Source organism: Ambystoma mexicanum, chromosome 5q (genome assembly GCF_040938575.1).
Source record: "Ambystoma mexicanum isolate Mex_15411 chromosome 5q, UKY_AmexF1_1, whole genome shotgun sequence".
Lineage (NCBI taxonomy): Eukaryota > Metazoa > Chordata > Amphibia > Caudata > Ambystomatidae > Ambystoma > Ambystoma mexicanum.
The window spans coordinates 27,671,900-27,693,268 of NC_090933.1; the positions used below are offsets into that span (position 1 = coordinate 27,671,900).

Consider the following 21,369-nt stretch of genomic DNA (forward strand, 5'->3'; position numbering starts at 1 on the left):
TCGCCCTGTATTTACACACTAAATGGCAAAAGCGAATGACTAGAAACCATGATTTCCTTTTCAGCTTCGTTTAAAATGACCCCTTGTCTCTCTTTATATTACTTTCCTTTTTTTCCCTTTCCCCAGGCCACATTCAACTCAATTTACATTTTTCTAATTTCCTGTTGCAGCCCACTCAGAATGTACAAGGTATGACGTGCCAAATTTTGACATTTTCCACCTGTGCCCTGGTGCTGACTGCAGCCAACCTGCTGTCATGTGATGCCGTGTATAAAAGTCAATAGCACCCGAAGAATGGGTAGCAACCAAACAGGTTGCTTAAAACACTGTCTCAATCCAACAGAACAAGGAGGTGTTCCAAGCATACCTGCTAATAATCGCTTCTTCGTTACTCCTGCTCCCTCTTCTGCCTCAACATAAAGATGCTCTTACCTGCTGCCCCTGCGTTTTTCAACCCTCTCCAATGCGATACTGCCCCTGGAAATAAAAAAGGGGCTCTTCCATTAGCTCCCTTCCCAATTTTCATGGTGGCCATCTTGTTTGTATTTTTACTTGTGCTCCAATAGGCAAACAGTTTCTATACCATTAGCATTGTTAAAGTTTTCTTGGGGTGGTAATACCGGTAATCCCTTACATGGAGAGCCATGCTGGGCGGCCATGACCCACTGCCTTCGTTAAAGGTCCAGAGCAGAGCAAGACTATTAACTTAGGTGTTGGGGGTGTTTGCACTAATACAATAAGCCACATAAGGAATCATATAACTGCCCTATTATTATAAGTAACTCAAACAACCAGATCTGCGGAAAGATTACTACAAGTGCGGACTTCCTTGCACTGCCCCATCACAGTGCCCCAAGGGCTGCTAGATTCGCTGAGCGCTTTAGTCAATCTAAATATCCGTTTCATCCTCCGATTATCTACTGTGACTACGGACCGGCAAGGCAACAGTGTCGTCTTTTTTTCAGTTAAGAATTAGGGACATGTTTACAAGCCAGTATTTACCCTTCCTGTAATGTTGGCTTAGGGAATTGGGGATTTGAAGTAAAGGGTGCTTCAACACTTAGAAAACAGGGGGAACAGGGGGAAGCTTACTGTTGCATTGCATCACCTCCGTGGATAGACATGTCCCACAGTTTAGATACACTTTACACATTTCTGTAATCAGACCTGAACATTTGTCAAATCCTATGTGATACTGTTCAAGGCATTGTTCACCTGAAACAAAGTATACCCCTAAATGTATAGTTTGAAAGACAGAAGCCTTCTTTTCTGTCGATGGCGCTAGGACGAACAAACGAGTGGTGTTCAATTCAGAAGGTTTTTTCGGTCTGGTTAGCGAGAGGTAGCGCAAGGTAAGAGTGTGTGCTATCATTTTGGCATGGAGGATTTTTTAATGGGGGGCACGTGTAGCTCTAGACCATGAGTCTGGGATCTAAGCCAAGATTTTAGAAACTAAGCAAGCTGATGTTAACCCCTTTTAAAGTCATAATGTAATTTTCATAGGTTCAAAGAAGAAATCTGTATACCCAAAGGGGGTCATGAAGCCACAAGGGATTAAAAATTGACTAAGCACACGCTAAAGATAGAGATTGAGTAATGACTACACGTGTTACAAACACAGGAAAAATGGCAGACTTATCTGGACCGATGAACAATTTTGCCATCAGTATTTATGTATCAATGTAGCTCACTTTTTTCGGAAATGGTTCCTGTTACTCCAGGGGACATGTCTGAGCAGATATGCACTCTTAACATATGCAGCTGCCTTTCTTCAGGAAATTGCGGTAGCAACCTCAGTGTCCCTTGAACTCTAACACGCCTGCTGCAGCGCACTGAACAAGCTACGTGGTGCTAATGACCTTCGACTAGTGCCAACCCAGGTTACACTTTTACATACTTCGTACAGTTGAAAGAAGTCGCAGAGTTCACAGAGTCCAACTGATCACCACTCGTCAGCACAACGGGTGATCCTGAAACAGAAGTAGGACTCGTAGGTGATGGCTGGGGTGGGGAAAATCGACCTGAATAATACCAACATTGAGTTGTGTATTAGAACTCAAACATTGCTTTCGGACTATTTTTAAATGTTTTCCACTGCAGAGCACCCAATCTCTTTGCCACCACTCATCAATGTCAAAGTGCTCATTAGGTGTGGCGCTATGCGCGCAGCAAGGACTTTAAGCAGGCAGATAAGAATGATATGAGCTGTCATCTGGGAGGCATATTTTCCAATCTTTCTTCTGAGTGATAAGAGTTCCGCTGTGAAGGGGCTTTATTGATATATCATCAGCTGTTATTTCTACCTTTAAATAATGATTCTCTGGAAGTCATGTGTGCTGTAGAGCGCAAGTGATAAACAAGAGCCGTCCGTGTTTGCTTCGCTGAACTCCGTACAGAGCACACAAACCTCAAATTCTATTTACTGTACGTCATCAAGTCATTATCCCTTCTTGATTCGGTCAGCACCCAGGGCGGATTGCTCTGCATTTCCCAATCCCACACAGGTGACGTTGGGTTTCAGCATGATCCTTTGAGATACAATATAGTAGAAAGGAGTTACAGATTGACACTACAGTGCACGACGTCAGCTGCACACTGCAAGAAAGCATCTACCCGAAAGCAAGGGGTGCGCATTTGGAACGGAATTGAGGACGGCTGTGGTAAGCTGTCACATTCTGAAATAATACAGCACCTAAACGGAATAACACACTAACAGTGTGATTGTTGCCCTGATCAACCACATGTCTCAACTAATACATTACATTACCCCTTAATGTGCTCGATATCGAAACATCCTAAAGAATAATGGGGCACCACCTCAAGCAGTACACTTATCTTCTGGACATCTCAATCACCTTCAACACAATCTGTCACATGCGTCCAGAGGACAATAGAGTGAAGGGAATTGCCCCATGCTGGATGATCTCATTCCTCCAGGAGAGAACTAAAGCACTGCTCATGGCAGCTTTCATATCACATCCTCCAGTAATAACGATGATAACAATAATAATACAAATAATAAATGACCCCGCTATTGGACTTTAAGAGCCAACGCCTCACAAGCTTCAACTACACAGATGATACACAAATAATTTACAAACTCACAAGCAACACAACAACCAACACACCAGACCTCAGCACAGCACTTGGACTCTTGGATGACTACAACAGACTGAAGGTTAACCCAGCCAAAACAGAGTTTATGATCTGGGGCTCAGCACCGCCAAACCCGACACCAATCCCCTGGCAGGGATGGACGTAGCAGTCTCCTGCCCACTGCTAACTTCCAATCTAAGGAACCTGGGAATCAGAATGGATAGTGATCTTAGGCTAGAATCAAAAATGTAGGCTGTCATTAGAAGCTGCATCTCCCAACGCCACACTATCTGATGTGCATCATGTCCTAGCTGGCCTACATGAATAGGACCATGGCCATTATTCGAAGGTGCTGTCCAGACTAGACCGTTAAAGCAGCCTTGTTGTTACACTGCTGTAATATCGATTCAAAATACCACAAGTAGTACAAAATGCGGAAGCCAGATTACTCCTGAGGCTGAAAAGGCACATAGACACACCTCCCCGTACACTCCACTGACTCCCATTCAAAAGAAGGGTTCATTTCAAAACCCTATGCATTGCTCTCTGTGCCTTTCATGGCAGCAGCTTTGAAACCATTGCAAGGAAATGTGCACACCAACTACTGTCGAGAAAGCGTTGAAACAGCAATGATGCCCTAGTAACGGTGCCAAGGTAAAACTGGAAATGGCACAGATGGTTCTCCTCCCTTTCCTAGAAACCAAAACTCTGGAACTCTATGCGCAAAAACCTAAGAGAGAAGAACACCTGACCTTTAGGAAACAACTAAATACAAGGCTATTCGACTAACGGCATGAAACAAGGACTGAAATCTACTCAACACCAGCAGAACAGCAGCACCAAAACCTCAACCAGCCAACCCCTATCCGTGACAATATATCATCGAAATAGAGTGCACTTCCAAATTTCGATGAACATACCAGGAACCAACAGACACCATCCAAACTACAAATATTGGAAAAGCAAACAAACACATCAGAGTCAGAGATGAGAACAGAAAGAGACTCAAACAAATACTGAAACAAACTCATCAAAATGCCCTACTGATTTCACTGGAATTCACCAATCACCTCAAAAACAAACAGCGCTGAATGCCTCACCCCATCTACATGCACCCCTCATGTGTCTATCCCTTCTCTCCTCAACTAAACATCTCCGGTCTGAAACCTCCTATCACCTTAAACTACACACACAACGCCGACCCACCCCCCAGACCCCCCTCCCACTAGATAGCTACTGGAGGCCTATAAGTTACCACATCAACATTAATCAAGCTATGACGCAACTCTCATCTCCAGTCCCATCAGCCCCACCCAGTGGGAAACCCATATCTAATGTACTTTAACCTATCAGATCTTGGATACTTCCCTCCAGATAACATATCCCCAAGTGTCACTGCTAAACCCATTGAAGCAGAATGGCACTCAGCATTCAGAGACACCCATCAACACCACAGGTATGATATCTGCCTCTCCAGCTATCCCACTAAGTACTCCCCTTTTCTTACAGATCCACAAGCAGCAAGGCCAACAAAATGCCACACAGGCACTATATAAAATGGCTTTACACTACATCATAAGCACCAAAAAGATTATTTATTGGTAAGGGTAAATAAAGCTTTAAGCTGTGTTTGGCACACCATATTGTCTGGTAAGAATCCACTGCGTTAGTTAATAGGTCACTTATAACACAACAGTATATAACTTTCATTCTGGGGCTTTAAATGTGCGCTTTGCAGCGTACTCCCTTACAAGCATGAGTTTGCTGGAGCCCTTCCGGGAGTCACTTCCCTTGAGGTATGCAGAAGTGTTATCACCTTGTTGCCATTTAACACTGGTTCCTCCACATTAGCCACTTGCTGACAAAGGATTTATAGCTTTTCATTGGCCATTTAGTGTTTCAGCTCCCTGCTGGGTGGCCGTCCAGTGATAATTGGAGGCTATTAAACTCCAGCTTCATTTGATTGTCTCTATTATAAAGTATGCACCCCAGAGGTGTCTCCGACTGTTTTCCGCTCTGAGCAATGGGGGACCCCAACCATCATGTTGAAATAGGACCTCCATACCTTCAGCCAGGTCAGAAGGGTGACCACCATAGAACTGACAAAAGCGCACTCCATGGGGTGCCCTTATTCGATTTCCGAGAATGAAGACACAGGAGTTCCATGCGGTAGACGGATGGATGTGGGAAGCAAGGGGGCTAGTGTGGGGTGCGGCGAGCAGGAAGGTGAAGGAAGGGAGCACAGGGGTGGAAGATGTAACACAGACATCTACTGGTAGGTAACACCAGTTTTCTTTAAGCAATATGATGAGCTGTGAGGAAACTGCTGTGTGCTAATGGTAATAAATATATAGATATATTGAAAGAGTTAAAGTACGCAATGATATAAAAGAATGTTTATAATATAATTACTAATTTAAATTGTTTATACCTTCCTACTTCTGAGTGCTTTAATTAATAACAAGTACAATGCATTGGAGACTGGAATCTCAATTAGGTTGTCACTTCACATCTTACTAATAAGAAGAAAAATCACTTTACAAGTCAGTTGTAAAGCCTTACCACAGATGATTAGCGGCATAAAACCATGGCCCACAGAAGTCTGAAGCTGCAATCTCTAAATGATTGATGTGAGAGATATTATTCAGAGTGGGCTCAGTTTGTTTCCATAAAATTAGGTCATGTTGGGAGTGGAGGGAAGAAAGAGAAAAGGACATGGTTAAAAAAAGAAAAAGAAATTAAAAAAGAGAGAAAGCATACAAAATAGAATTAGGAAAAAAGGAGAAAACAATAACAAAGAACTAAGCATAAAGACAAAAAGGTGTCAGGAGATGGAGAGAAAAAATAAGAAACATTGGAAAGAAATACAGAGCTAAAAAGAAATAGGTGGAAAGGTGTAGAAAACAGAATACAAAGAACAGAAACTGTTGGAAATGAAAAAAATTGCAAAAGAACAAATAACAGCAAGAATTAAAGTGGAACAGCTGACAGCAATGTATAATAAAGAACAAAGAATACCATACTATATGCAAAAAAGGATATTGTATGTGGTTTCTGAGTCATGTGACCTAATCAAGGCAGAGAGCTGTCAATAGTCACTGAACTCCTATGACTTGCAATCTCCCAAAAATGTACAGTTGGGATTGCATTACCCTTACAAATATCGTTACCAAACTCAGTAGAACCCTTGGAATACCCTGCCTCGATGAGAAAGAATGGAGCGCAGGCTGAATATGAGAGTAATGTTCCACACTTTCTGCACTCTGCCTCCCTGCTACGGCCCTTTTCCTGCACCGTTCCTCCACTTGTGGTATCGAGTGCTATGGTGGGGGTGGGCTGTGGTCCTGCTGGCAGCTTCTTCCTTTCACTTTTTAGCCCGGTTAAGGATCTTGGACATACTCAGGTGCCATGATCCAGCCCAACTTGCTTGATCACACATTATGCTCTTCTCTGTATGACCTTCCCAGCTGTCGCATCTCCACTGCTGCTCTCCCATGTCTCGTATTGTCTGTATTGCTCGGCCCATCAACTGCAAATTTGTTTAATTTTTCATTCGACCGCTAAGTGAAAGATGTCATTTCATACATCAGGTTTTTTGCAAAGCTTATTCATAAATATATAGCTTTATGCCGAGCGGATGCTACAAATACCAACATTAAGCTGGAAAGTCTTCAATCAACGCTTAAATCAAATATAGCATACACATCGGACAGCAGGGTTCGTGCGACACCAGAGGCTGTGCCTTCAGATGAGGGACTAGTAAATATAATGGATACGGCCAGGGGTCAAGTCCTAAAAATTAAAGTGGGGGGACTCATCAACAAACGCAATGGGATGTAAATTAGCATATCAAGGTGAAATATGCATATTTCATTAAATTGGCTTTGCATAACCACCCAAATTGAACAGGATGATTGGCATTTGCCTTTCATAAAATCAATACACACACACAAAACCAAGACAGGATATTTTCTTCTAATAGTGTTTTTGAAAACATTAAAAGGTGTGCATGTTTTAAACTCCAAGAACCAATACAATTGTTTTCCTTGGGACTTACAGTACCGAAATGGGATATTTCATCTTTAGTTGTTGGTTATTTTTCATCAGGTTATATAGTGCAGTGGTGAAGGGTCCGGCCTACAAACCTGACGACTGCGGTTTGATCAGCTTTAATTCATAAATTCTAAGAGCACATCCAATGTTTCTCTTTTAGATGGGGGGGGACTGATTCAACCCTCTGAATAAAGTGGGTGGACTCCATCCCCCCGCGTGTACCCTCGACTTGAGCCCTGGATATGGCTTGAGTTTGTGAAAGGGGACCGATGTTCGGTGTCATCCTTGCAAAAAATCCTCGGTTAATGAAATGCCTGTGGCCAGCCATAGGAAATTGTGTTCCCTGTTCTTGTGCTATAGCTCGTATCACTGCTAAAATGCACAGTCATCCAATAACACACAAGCCGGTAGGATCAAGGTATCTAGAATCTAAACAACATGAATGAAAATAAAATCTACAGGCGAAATATGGTGTCAAATTAAGTCACCCATCCTGGAGCTATTAGTCTTTCTGAAAGGAATAACAATACAAACATGGCACATAATCTTTAGTGGCCTTATTGAATGCTGGATCAAACACAGCCCATTCTTTGGAAATATTTGAACTAATCCATGATTTAGGTCTCGATCTTCTTGTTATCACAGAAAGTTTGCTCAGGGACTTCTCGGCCACTCAATTAATGTAGCCCCAGCAAACGGTTATACTGATAGAGATACCGTAGAAGAGTTAATTAAGGCAGCGAGTAACTCCAGAGCCGCCGGTACGGACGGCATGAGCAACCTGACCTTGAAAGAAGATCCGGGAGAATGGGCCCTCATCCTGTAAGAACTCTTTGGCGAGATTAAAAGAACAGGGGTAATTCCTCTCTCCTGGCGTTCTTCCATTGTGGTCCCCATTTCAAAGAAGGGCGACGGGTCTGTTCCAGCAAACTACAGATCTATCGCCCTTTTGGACGTGTCAGAAAGGTTATTTGGTGCCCTACTCTTGAAAGTGTTATCATGGAGCTGTAATATGAGCCACGTGGACATGTGGCAAGCAGGCTTCGTTAGGGGCGTAAGGCCGGTCCTTATCCTTTTCTTGATGAATCTACTTAAAACAACAATCAAGTTGAAAGGGTCTGGTAAGATCTATCTAGCCTCAATTGATTTAGTACAGGCGTTCGACATGATTGAACTGCCCCATTTGTGGCAAAAATTGAAAAAAATGGGATTGCCCAGATTATATAAGGGAAGTACTACAACCCTTACACTTCAAAACCTTCCTTCAGATTAGACTGGATAGAAAGGGAGCCTTATCCAAACCCATTCCAACGTCCAAATGGGTGTCCCCTAGCTCCCGCTGTCTTCAACCTCTTTATCTCAGACATAGATCAGGCCTTTGAGGAAATAAGATGCTTCCCGCCGTGTGTAGCAGGGCAATCTAACAATTGTCTGTTATATGCTGATGATGTCATACTCCTGGATCAGACACCTATCAGTCTTCAGAGACAACTGAATGCACTGCAACAATACCTGACCTGAAAGTAAATAGTTTAAATATCAATGTTGTAAAATCACCATATTGACTTTAGGGGGAAAAGTTGCCCACAAGATTTCAACGCGAAGACCTACCTGCCTGGTTCCTTAAAGGGGAAAAGCTGAGACAAGTTTCATCGCTGTTATACTTGGGTATGACGATTAACAGCATTTGTGACACTCAAAGGGAGGCAGTCCTCAGAATAAAGGCATGTAACTTGGCTGCCCAGGCACGACTTCTAGCGGTAAAATATTGTAAGTTCGCTCTAAAGCCAATAGTAGACTTCCATCATTTAAAAGTAGGTCCCATTCTAACTTACGGCGTTGAGACTTCCTTTTGGCTGTCTACGACAGTTTGGCCTAAATTAGAGGGCATCTTTTGGCGCAGGGTGCTCCGCCTTCCCCAGGCGTTACCGATTCAAATAATCAGGTGCGAGTTTGGCCTCACGTCGCTATACACCATTACAGTTTGGAAGAATCGGGCATTCTATAGGAAGTGCCAGCTAGATGAAACGGCTGGTGGCTTTAAGGTTTTACATACAGCACTTCAATCTTTCTTGGAACCAACGTTGAAGGCTTGGGAAGAAATTTGAAGGGCCTTACTCATCATCTGGGCTCCTCCGAAAACTCTCTTGTTCTTACACCTGGCAAAGTCAAAGCCACATTATTTTATCAAGATTGGATTGACATGTGCGTGTATACATATTTAAAGAATCTTTATGGCCATCCTGATTTAGAGTGTAGAGCTAGGGGAGTCTTAATACTTGCAAAGATCTCCGGTCTACTACCTCAGACAACAATTTATGCGATTTCACATGAATCTTTGGCAAACTAGAGATATTACAGAATCAAGGTCGAAAATCAAAACGATGAGAAAGGAGGTTTGTAGACTATGTGATGGACAAAGAGAAACCCTGTTACATCTGACCTTAATTTGTCCATCACTACGTGAACAAAGAACTCGTTAGTTGGGAAAACTTTTGCAACACTTTATCACTCTTTGCACTAATGAACTATGGGCTTATTTTTCTAAGTGGAGAACGAGTTCAAATCACTCTCGCCCTCTTAGCTTACTTAAAGGAAGTATTTGCTCAGTTGGACAGCAGAGACTCATAGGATACTGTTTTATTAGGCTGTGTTTTTACGATCATCTCCTGAAGATAAAGGGGGTTACCCCCTTGTAAGATATGAAATAATTTAATTTTGTTTGGTTTGTTTGTCATGTAATAATTCGATTTTAGTAAAAGGTTTGATTCACTAAACCAACGCTAATCAAAATGAAAAAATAAAATATGGTTAATTATAACAAGCCTGCTGGAAGGCGAGGGGGTGTAGCTTTGATTTTCAAAGACTCCTTAGTGTTTAGGGCTCCAGCAGGCTTTGCTATATTCATCATGGAAATCACAGAGGTCACTTTACTCATACTTGATTATTGATTATATATCATGCACCGAAACAGGTTTCTCAATTTGGAAGGAGTTTAGTTGATAAGTTAATATCACAGACAATAACTTCAGCCCCACTGATTTTGGTAGGGGATCTTAATATAAACTTTTATGAACCCTGGGATATTGGTGCAATACAATTCCAACAAAAATGAGTTGCTATCGGTTTTATATATCTGGATCTGCACAAGACTTACATTAGGGTAGATCATTGGATTGGGTGTTGGCACACAATCTCAGATTGGAGAATAGTTGGCTGTTATTGATGGAATAGACTGACCATCCCCTTGTAACATTCGCATGTCCATGGAAATATGCCACAACTTCAGCGAGCAACAATAACATGCTCAATAAATACAGAAACAAACATTTATTATTGGCAGAGGTGTTTCACTCCATTTTCCTAAAGTCTAAAACTTTGTCATTCCCCCCTGAAGGTATTTGGGTCGCAGATCTAGTGTGATTGTACAACTCTTTGGCTGTTCAAACTATCGAGGATGCTGTAGCTATTAGTCAAACACATTTTGGAAATACATGGTTTAATGAGGGGCTTGTCGGAAAGAATAAGGATGTCAGAAGGCTGAAACGTACATGGAGGTGGGACTGACATCCACAAAACTCCTTGACTCTGAAATGTTCTAAGGCAAAGCATAAGGCTATCGTTATTAGGCAAAAAAGATGTTTAGCAGAGTAGATATTGAGAACCTCGAGTTCTACGAGGGCCTATTTTAAATGTCTTCAGGAACAGAAGAACCCCCTCAATAAAGCAAAATTAGTTGAAACTGTTACGCTCACCTGGCATCCACAGGGACTCCACCCAGCCCGGTTACTCGATGGTATGCTTCTCAGCTTTGCCCTGATGTGGTCTGCGGGGAAGGTTCTGCCTGAAAATACAGGAGGACTGTGTTCAAGACTGACCGACTGGGCTAAGTATCCTCCCTCCACCCCGGTATGCTTTCAGTCCCTCTGACGCCCTCTCCTCACCTTGGGGTAGAATTAGGCGTGCTCTCCGTCCGGCCTTCTTTGCAGGGGCGCGTTGTTTTTCATGGGCGAGTGCGGTCCAGTTACTTCACTGACGCCGCCCCTTTTAATATTGTTCAGGTAGGTCTTATTGCTGTTCTTTAGTTTTGTTGCTATCCTGCATGCCTTTCTTTGTTTAAAATGTCTCTTTTTTCTCCCTTAGGTATGCAGAGCTTCAGCGCGGCAAACTGGCTTGGTTGAGCCTCGCTGGTAAATGATGGCGCATTAAGAGCGCTATGAGGCAGTAAGTAAGCGCTATGCGCAGCGCTGTGAAGTCTTTCCTTTGTTAACCTGTGTTTTCTTTCCTTGTAGATCACGGTGTTCTTCAGTGCAAGTGGAAGAGAGTGGGAGAGGTGCCAGACGAGAGGCGCCCAGCCAGGTAAGCCTTTTGAGCTGTTCGTAATTTGTAAATGTCTCTACAGCTTTCTTTAATATTGCCTCTATCTTCCTCTTTCAGGTCGTTCTGTCCGGGAGGCATGCAGATTCGAGGAAGCTGTTCTCAGTAGCTGCAAGTGTTTAAAGATGAAGATTGCAGGTAAGATGCTCCTGCTAATGATGTTCCTTTTATCTCCTTGCAGGTTCTGCTTCTCCGAGGTTCGAGGGAATAGCTGGACACGGTGAGCGTCACGTTGCAAGCTGCAAAGTAACACGAAGCATGTTCTGCAGTCATGGTGTGGTTTATATAGCCCAGGTAAAGTAGTACCAGGGAAAGTAGTTCCAGGCCTGCCACACCCAAAACACTAGACCACATAGATTGGTTCTTAGGGAACTAAGCTATGTGGATGCCTCCATGTTGGCTGACAATACAATAAAGTAGTTCCCAAGCACATTGTTGTTCATGGTGTATGAGCCTGGCGCCATAGGCACCACGACTGGCTCCAAGAGGGCTTTTGAAGAGGATGCTACGCTCTAGAGGCCCGAGTCCTCACTCCACCTGGCCAATGGGTTTGCCAGAGGGGGTTTTGGGCGAGGGTCGTGACAGCACTCCCCCCTAAGGCCCCTCCCATGGTGTTCCTTCTGTCTGGCCCAGGTTTGGTTGGGAGGTTCTGATGGAATTTCCTGATTAGACGTGGTGCGTGGATATTCTCACTGGGCTCCCAGGATCTATCTTGTGGACCAAATCCTTTCCAATCGACGAGATAACATAGCTTGGTCCTAGAGTATTTAGAGTCCAAGATATCTTTGACTTCGAATTCTGGTTCTCGGTCAACAAGTATGGGCTTAGGTGGTGACCCAATCCATGTGCCGGGTTGCATTGGTTTCAGGGGGGAGGGACATGGAATACCGGGTGGATGTGTAGATTAGGTAGTAAATCCAGTTTCACGGCTGCTGGGTTGATAATTGCCTTAATGGTATAGGGTCCTAAGAATCTGTGATGAAAGGTCCGGGTTCCCTTGATGCGTACGAATTTAGCAGCTAACCAAACTTTGTCTCCTACTTGATAATCAGGGGCCTTTTTCCGGTCTTGGTCGGCGAATCTCTTTTGTTTTTCTTTGGCATGAATAAGGTGTTCCTTTGCCCTTTTGAAAGCCTGACTAATGGTTGTGTGTAGAGTCTTTACCACTGGCATTTCCGAGCTGGCTGGAAGGTCTAGTTCAGAGGTACGTGGATGTCTGCCATGAAGGGTATAGAAGGGCGTTTGTCCCGTGCTTGAATGCAAAGAATTGTTATATGCAAATTCGGCTAATCTGCATGCTTTTGGATTGCAGTTGCAGTGGTTAAGGGGGGGCATTTTAACATCTCGGGAGGATAGCTCAACGGCAACGTGCTTGCCTTGGAAACAAGACAACACGGAGCAGCAGAACAGGTTCGATCCCCGGGTCCACGCTTAGAAACCTCTGGGTATTAAGCGCGTTATAAATAATCTATCATATCATATCATATCCATAGTAGGTCTTTCCAATTCCTTTTTATTTGTGGTGCAGCATGCACCGTAAATATTGCTCGAGTGTCTGATTGGTTCTCTCGGTTTGGCCTTCCGTTTGGGGATGATGACTGGTAGATAGCCGAACGTCGATCTGCGCCATTGCACAGCATTTTTCCCAGAAATTTGAAACAAACTGGCTGCCTCGAACAGAGACTAGAACCGAAGGGAAGCCATGTAGCTTAACCACGCCCTCCAGGAACCCTTTTGCTAAAGTGGCTGCGTCTGGGAGGCCTTTGAGAGGAATAAAATGGGCCATCTTCGAGAATAAGTCCACAACTACAAGGATGGTGTTGAACCCTTGGCTTGGAGGTAGATCAGTGATGAAGTCAAGGGAAAGAGTGTGCCATGGAACTGGAGGAATAGCCAATGGTTTTAGGAGACCAGATGGTTTTTGTTTCTGTGATTTATTTGGTGTGCAGACACCGCAGGACTGAATATACTGAATGATGTCCTTACGCCAGTTAGGCCACCAAATGTTCTCTTTCTCCTTAGCTAGGGTTTTGGCAATCCCAGGATTCCCTTCGATCAGTGAATCGTGATAGTTTGAAATAATATGCTGTTGCAATTCCTTCTTGGGTACATATAGGCGATCCCTAAAAAGGGTAGGTGGTCCTTGATGGTATATTGTTCTCCTTGATTTTGCCATGCGAGGTAGGCATCAGGATTCATTGTCCGTTGGATTTCTTTTCGTAGTTCTGCTTGTGTTAAGGCTGTCGTGATACCCAAGAGTTTGTCTTCAGGTATAATAGGTACTGGGTCTGGAGTTGGATATACTATTTCATCTATGCCCATGCGAGATAAGGCATCCGCCTTTCCGTTTCTGACTCCTGGTCGAAATGTGATTACATAATCATATTCGGCAAAGAAAAGGGCCCAACATAATTGGCGCGAGGACTGGGTCTTGGCTGTTTTGAGATATTGCAGGTTTTGGTGGTCTCTGATGACTGTAATAGTGTGTCTGGCTCCCAGAAGGTAGTGCCTCCAGGCTTTAAAGGTGGATTTGATAGCCAGGAGTTCCTTGTCCGTGATGGCATAATTAATCTCTGGAGGTGAGAACTTTTTCGACCAGAAGGCCATAGGATGTAGCTGGCCGGTTTCCGGGTCTCTCTGTGAAAGGACAGCCCCCATTGCGAGACTGACCGCATCAGTTTCAACGACATAAGGGAGGTCTGGATGAGGATGTCGCAGGATTGGAGCGGAGGTAACCTTTGTTTAAGTTCCTGAAAGGCTTCTTCTGCTTCTTCGGTCCAAGAAAACTTTTTATTGATTTTTCCTAATAGTACTGTGATTCGGTGCACAACCTGAGAGAAGTCTGGGATGAACCGGCGGTAGAAGTTCGCAAAGCCCAGCATGCTTTGTACCCATTTCAGAGACGTCGGTGAAGGCCATTTCAGAATGGCATCTACCTTGTGCACGTCCATTCTGATGCCTCCTGGAGTAAGAATAAAACCAAGGAATTCTACTTCGGTGACGTGAAAAAAGCATTTTTCAAGCTTTGCAAACAAGCAATGTTGACGGAGCTTGGTGAGGACTGAACGAACGTGCCTGACATGATCTTTTTCCGAGGCGGAGTATACTAAGATGTCGTCTATGTACACTAAGGCGCACACATCAATTAACTCCCTTAAGACATCATTCATGAAATATTGGAATGCCGCAGGAGCGTTGCATAACCCGAAGGGCATGACTTATTATTAAAACAAGCTGTACTTCGTACGGAAGGCGGTTTTCCATTCATCTCCTTTTCTGACTCGGACCAGGTGGTACGCTCCTCGAAGGTCCAATTTGGTATAAATCTGGGCATCTCTTAACTTGGACTAGCATCTCAGGGATAAGTGGCAAGGGGTAGCGGTTCTTCACAGTGATCTGGTTCAATGCGCGGTAGTCAATACAGGTTCTCAAGTCTCCTTCCTTTTTCGGTACGAAGAACAAAGGACTGGCTGCGGGGGACATCGAAGGACGGATAAATCCGTTTGCAAGGTACTGGTCTAAATAGGATTTCAAATGAAGGTTTTCTGGTTCTGTGAGAGCGTAGATCCTGCCGCAAGGGATTTGTGCATCAGGAACAAGGTCTATCTGACAGTCATAGCGCCTGTGCGGCGGAAATGTATTGGCTTGGTCCTTTCGGAAAACATCCTGGAAATCATGGTATTCACTTGGCAAGGTATTAGTTGCTCCCAGGGTTGATACTGTCGCTCCGGGAGTCATGGGGATACAGACGTCAGGTTTCTCCTCTTGGTAATAGCAGGCAGGAGAGCAGTCACCGGGAAAGGTCAATTTTCGTGCCTGCCAGTCTATCAAAGGGTTGTGAGCAACCAACCATGGCATCCCTAGCATTAGCCTGAACTGAGGTGCCTTGATGAGATCGAATGAAATAGACTCCCGATGTCCGTTCTGGCACAGCAAGGTTACCCGGCTGTGCACGGGGTTACTGGTGCGCAAGTGACTCCTGTCCCATCTACGGTGGTTACCTTGTCCATAGTTGGCTTAGAACACAAAGGAAGCCCCATCTCTGCTGCCAGTTCTTGATCAATATAATTTCCAACTGCTCCGCTATCGATGTACGCTTCAACGGCATGCATTCTTGACGACTGTTGGTGGTTAATTAAGATCACTGGTATTGCAAAGTGCGAGGTCAGCAACTCTTTCTTCCCACTCGACAAACTGACCTCTGCGTTTGTCGAGCTTGGTAGTTTCCCGATTCCTTAGCTTCATCCTTCTCTGTGGCCCCGACTGTTCTTCTTGGGGGTTTTACTGGACAGTCCTTCAGGAAATGTCCTGGTTTCCCACAATACAAACAAAGCTGTTGTTATCTTCTTTTGTCCCGCTCTTGTTTTGCTAATGGAGGCTGTATCCCTCCAATCTGCATGGGTTGTACAGCATTTTCAGGTACACGGGGTGTGTTTTCCCTTGGTCGAACATACACAGTCCGAGGGTCCGTCTTAGACCGGTCTGCCTTTCAGTCCTGCAACCGGTGGTCTAGCTGCACAACCAGATTTATGAATTCTGCACAGTCTCTGGGTGGATCAATCACCTGGGCTAAAACGTCCTTTAATTCGCCTCGTAAGCCTCGATGGAATAACGTGGTTCTTTTGTTTTCTGGCCTCCTAGCTTTAGCAATCAGTCTGTTGAAGGCAGCAATGTACGTTAACAAGTCCTGATTCCCCTGTCAGAGGGACAAGAGTTCATGGTCTACTGCTTGTTCCTGGGTATGGCGAGCAAAACGTTTTTTCCATTTCTCTCTGGAACCCCCCAAAGTCATGTAATAGAGGATTGTTGTGTGTTACCAACGGCACCGACCAATCTGCTTCACTACCACTCAGGTATGATAAGACAAAAGCTACCTGAGCTTGGTCGTTTGGAAATGCTCCAGGCCTACAACGAAAATGAAGGCGGCACTGATTGAGGAATGCTGCATACTTCTGTGGGTCGCCTGAGAACCTTTCTGATGGTGCCAGGAGCACTGTTCCAGGTAACGTGATCTGTACCGGAGTGGGTGGTATGGCAGGGTTTTGCATCGTTGGATTGCTTCCAGGTAGAGGCGTCTGTCCTGCCTCTGATTGCAAGTATTGCCTGCTAATCTCTTCAGTGCGTTCTTTGGTCACTATTAGGTCTCTCCGGAAGGCCTTAGTCTCTTGTCGGGCAGAATGAACCTCAGCACGAAGCTCTCCTAGTAATTGGGCCAATTGGTCCATTTCTGATGCCTCCATGGCGCCCAGGTGGATTTGTTATGGTAGGCTTCGTGTTCTGTTACGCTCGCCTGGTATCCACAGGGACATCACCCACCCGGGTTACTCTCTGGTATGCTTCTCAGCTTTGCCCTGATGTGGTCTGCGGGGAAGGTTCTGCCTGAAAATACAGGAGGACTGTGTTCAAGACTGACCGACTGGAGTAAGTATCCTCCCTCCACCCCGGTATACTTTCAGTCCCTCTGGCGCCCTCCCCTCACCTTGTGGTAGAATTAGGCGTGCTCTCCGTCCTGCCTTCTTTACAGGGGCGCGTTGTTTTTCATGGGCGAGTGCGGTCCAGTTACTTCACTGACACCTGCCCGTTTGATATTGTTAAGGTAGGTCTTATTGCTGTTCTTTAGTTTTGTTGCTCTCCTGCATGCCTTTCTTTGTTTAAAATTTCTTTTTCTCCCTTAGGTATGCGGAGCTTCAGCGTGGCGAACTGGCTTGGTTGAGCCCCGCTGGTAAATGATGACGCATTAAGAGCGCTATGATGCGGTAAGTAAGCGCTATGAGCAGCGCTGTGAAGTCTTGCCTCTGTTTTCCTTCCTTGTAGGTCGCAGTGTTCTTCAGCGCAAGTGGAATGTCCGGAGAGGTGCCAGCCGAGAGGCGACCAGCCAGGTAAGCCTTTTGAGCAGTTCGTAATTTGTAAATGTCTCTACAGCTTTCTTTAATGTTGCCTCTATCTTCCTCTTTCAGGTCGTTCTGTCCGGGAGGCGTGCAGATTCAAGGAAGCTGTTCTCAGTAGCTGCAAGTGTTTAAAGATGCAGATTGCAGGTAAGATGCTGCTGCTAATGATGTTCCTTTTGTCTCCTTGCAGGTTCCGGTTCTCTGAGGTTCGAGGGAATAGCTGGACACAGCGAGTTTCACGTTGCAAGCTGCAAAGTAACACAAAGCATGTTCTGCAGTCAGGGTGTGGTTTATATAGCCCAGGTAAATTAGTACCAGGGAAAGTAGTTCCAGGCCTGCCACACCCAAAACACTAGACCGTATAGCTTGGTTCTTAGGGAACCAAGCTATGTGGATGCCTCCATGTTGGCTGACAATACAATAAAGTAGTTCCCAAGCACATTGTTGTTCATGGTGTATGAGCCTGGCACCATAGGCGTCAGGACTGGCCCCATGAGGGCTTTTGAAGAGAATGCCAGGCTCTGCCCGAGTCCTGACTCCACCTGGCCAATGGGTTTGCCAGAGGGGGTTTTGGGCGAGGATTGTGACAGAAACGGATAATTGGTGTAATCAGATGCAACAAACTTTCAGTTAAAAAAATGAAAGGATATTAGGAATTACATTTCCCCCCTTCAGGGTCGAAGTGAGCCCTGTGTGGGGACCCGTAAAGACCACACTCATAATTTCTCTAACAATAAAAGACAGAATAGTGAGGTGTCTGGTCATTTAGTGGCTACACCAGGGGAGAGTAGTCATTTTAGTACCAATATGGACCTCAGGGATATTTCTATAGAAGAGACAACAATTTTAGTCTGAAACTTGAATCCTACAAACTGTATAGGAGATCTGTGCAACTCAATGATCATTAAATCTTGTATTGATGCATTGTTTCCCATATTGATCACTAGGATTGTGGACAACTCTTTTCATTCTTCTATTATTCCGAAACCTCAAAACAGATTTGGAATACACCACTGCTTAAACAGCCTTTTTTGATGCAGACATTTTGGGAATTATAGAACAATCTCTTATGTGCAATTTCTTCTGAACGTAATGGATAAAGCCGTAAAATTCCAACTACAAGATCACCTATAAAATAATTTGATATTAGGAGATAGGCTATATGGATTTAGGCCATATTGGGGGAACAGAAATAACATTAATGAATGTTAAAGATAGTCTCTTAGAGATCTCTGACAAAGTCAATATGGGCATGTTGATGCTCTTGGATCTATCTGCAGCATTTGACATGTTGTATCAATCTATCCTGCTTAATCGATTAGAGGAGGTCACTGAAGAGACGAGTTAGTTAAACTTCTTTTTTTCAAATAGAATATATAGAGCTCAAGTGGACGCCTGTTACTCTGATCCAGAGATATTAACATGCAGAGTTCTTCATGGTTCATGTATGTTGCTCCTGCTTTTAACATATACATTAAAGTTTTACATGTCCTGCTAATAGAAAGGGGTATCATTTTCCAGAATTACACGATGACACCAAGCTAGTATTTCGGTTATCTGGCTCATATTATGACAATATGATATTAGGGAGATATTTTGGGATTTGCAGAATGGATGTCAGTATATTTGTTGGGCCTTACTCATGCCAAGACGGGAATCTTGTTTATCCCCCTTCTTAGGACATTTGCAAAGAGCTCCCAAGTTTGTTGTATTGGATTAATCAGAATGTACAGTGCAGGTCCTTGATCATGCTATGGGTCTTGGTATAATTTTTGACTCCTCTTTCTACTCTACTCCTCATTTTATTTTGCAAAGCATATAGAGTTCTGCACATTATTATCTGATAATCCTGAAACAGAGCAGGCCATTAATATCAGAAGATAACTGTGCCATTATAGCGGGCATAATTGGACTATTCTAATAGTCTCTTTTGCAGGATTTACAAAGCAGTCTATTAGATTACTATAAATCTTACAATATGCTGCTACCAGTGCTTTTACAAATTGTAATGGTCAAACATATAGGTCTCCGGTTTTGAGAATCTGCATTGGCTTCTGATCTCAGCCCAAATCAAGTTTAAAGTCCTGACCCACATCCATAAAAACGCTTTATGGCAAAATCCCTGCATATATGAGAAAGGGATTTGTCTGGCGTATTTCTGCTATACCACTTAGATCTTCAATGTGCTGCTCTCTGCTAGTTACAATATATAAGAAATCAAGGGTGTATAGATGCTCAAGTACCATCATTTTTATCAAACTGGACATTAGAGAAAGAGTGCCTTTATATGATTTCAGAAAAAAATGAAAACTTTTCTGTTTTGAAAAATCATTCTAGCTTTCTGGTCTCCTGCCTGATGTACGATGGTTAAGCACTTTGAAACCCCAGGGTTGCAGCGCCAATATAAACAAACAGACAGAAACAGAAACCTTGACTAGTGGGCCGTTACTGGCTGGGTGTCACGTCCTTAACAAAACACACATCACGTCACGATACCTGCAGCCGGGTCCCCTCCCAACAGCAGCAACGTGTATCAGCGAACCCTCGCCATCTCAACCATGCTGCAAAGAGCTCACCGTGTCCTCGGGCATGGCGGCTTTGGTCGCGTTGGCAGTGGCCAGGGCCTCGAGGAGCGTCCGCAGCAAGCCGCGATCCTTTCTCGCTTCTCATTTCCGGTCACATGGTTCCACGCAGCTCCGCTCACATGATCCTGTGAGGGCACGCTCACGTGACCAATCAGGAAATCCTTTGCAATAAAAGAACGCCGGCCACAGTAAACAGCGCTTCTCACTGTTTTCCTTGCGGCAAGTGGCGTTTGGACTTCTGATCTTCTGTCTTCCGGTATTTGGACCTTGCTTACGCTTACCGACCGTGTCTTGCTTGCTCCTTTGGAATTGACGATTCAGCTACCTGTCTTCACGTTTTCTTCGGACTTCCTATGGCATTTGGATTTACGGATTGCATCTGGATAGTTGTTTGGCGAAGGTACTTTAGAAAGACACCCGCCTTCTGGCCTTCAGTGTCTGGTTTCAAATCCTTCTTGATCCAGGACATTTGGTACTTGCCTATTCACCATCATTCATTGCAGGTACTGGAACAGTACGGTTCCCTATTGAACTGCTGCCATCATCTTGCTGCTGCTGGGTTCCCCCATTCTTCCATATCAGGGAGGGAGTCACAGGGATTCTCTTCATCCACATATCATCCTCAGGCAGTCTGTTGGTAGGTGTTATTTAATTGTGTTTACTTGGGGTTATTCCTTGCGTTACTTATATTTTGGGACCTCATGTGTAATTGACCGTTTCCTTTGCAGATGCCTGGGTACCCGTGTTCCTGCTTACGTCACCTGTGGCCTCAATAACTGGCTAGGGAGTTGGTCTGGTTCCTCCCTGGCCGGTGCTTGGGAACGGAGGTATTCATAGTCATCGCTGAGTCGTTCCTTGACACTAGGTCAGTGCTTCATGACAGCCTTGAATGCTTCAATGTATCAGTGTTGGAAGATAGCGGGCTGAGCCACCCATGTCAGCCTTTACACCTGTGACTGCAGGTTGCATGCTTATCTCTGCAGTGAGTGGTTAACTCAATGATCATCATTGCTAGAAAATTGAAATAAGATAGGATGCTGGATTCATGAGTGAAACCAATTACTGCAAATATTGCTTGGAAACCTCTCAATGTATATTCATTTAGATGGCATCTAGTAAAAAAGGATCATTCAAGAGTCAGTTGTGCCCGATAACCCAAAACATTAAATGTTCATGGCACTAGAGTTTCCCTGATGAAGCATCTGCTTTTAAGTTTAGAACCTTATGATAGAAGTTGCAGGTATTGTCTTCTCCTCTAAATCCCCAAACTGTTGTATACACAGCCTATGAATAATAGATATTTCTTAACTAAACAAAGTAAAAAATAAATCGGCAAGCAAGTGGACTAATATGGCACATTGCTAAAGAAT

The 21,369-nt window shown here is 44.2% G+C and overlaps 1 protein-coding gene across 3 annotated transcripts in view; it reads right to left on the bottom strand.

Moving 5' to 3' along the window:
- Positions 1-21,369, bottom strand: part of ANKH (ANKH inorganic pyrophosphate transport regulator) — a 759,848-nt gene that overhangs the window by 621,025 nt on the left and 117,454 nt on the right. The window contains exon 1 of one of the 3 annotated variants that reach the window (XM_069620450.1): positions 5,659-5,679. The exons of the other annotated variants lie outside the window; for them this stretch is intronic. The gene's annotated coding sequence lies outside the window, so the exon portion shown is untranslated. Of the gene's footprint in view, positions 1-5,658; positions 5,680-21,369 lie in introns of those variants that run through there. 3 annotated transcript variants of the gene reach the window in all.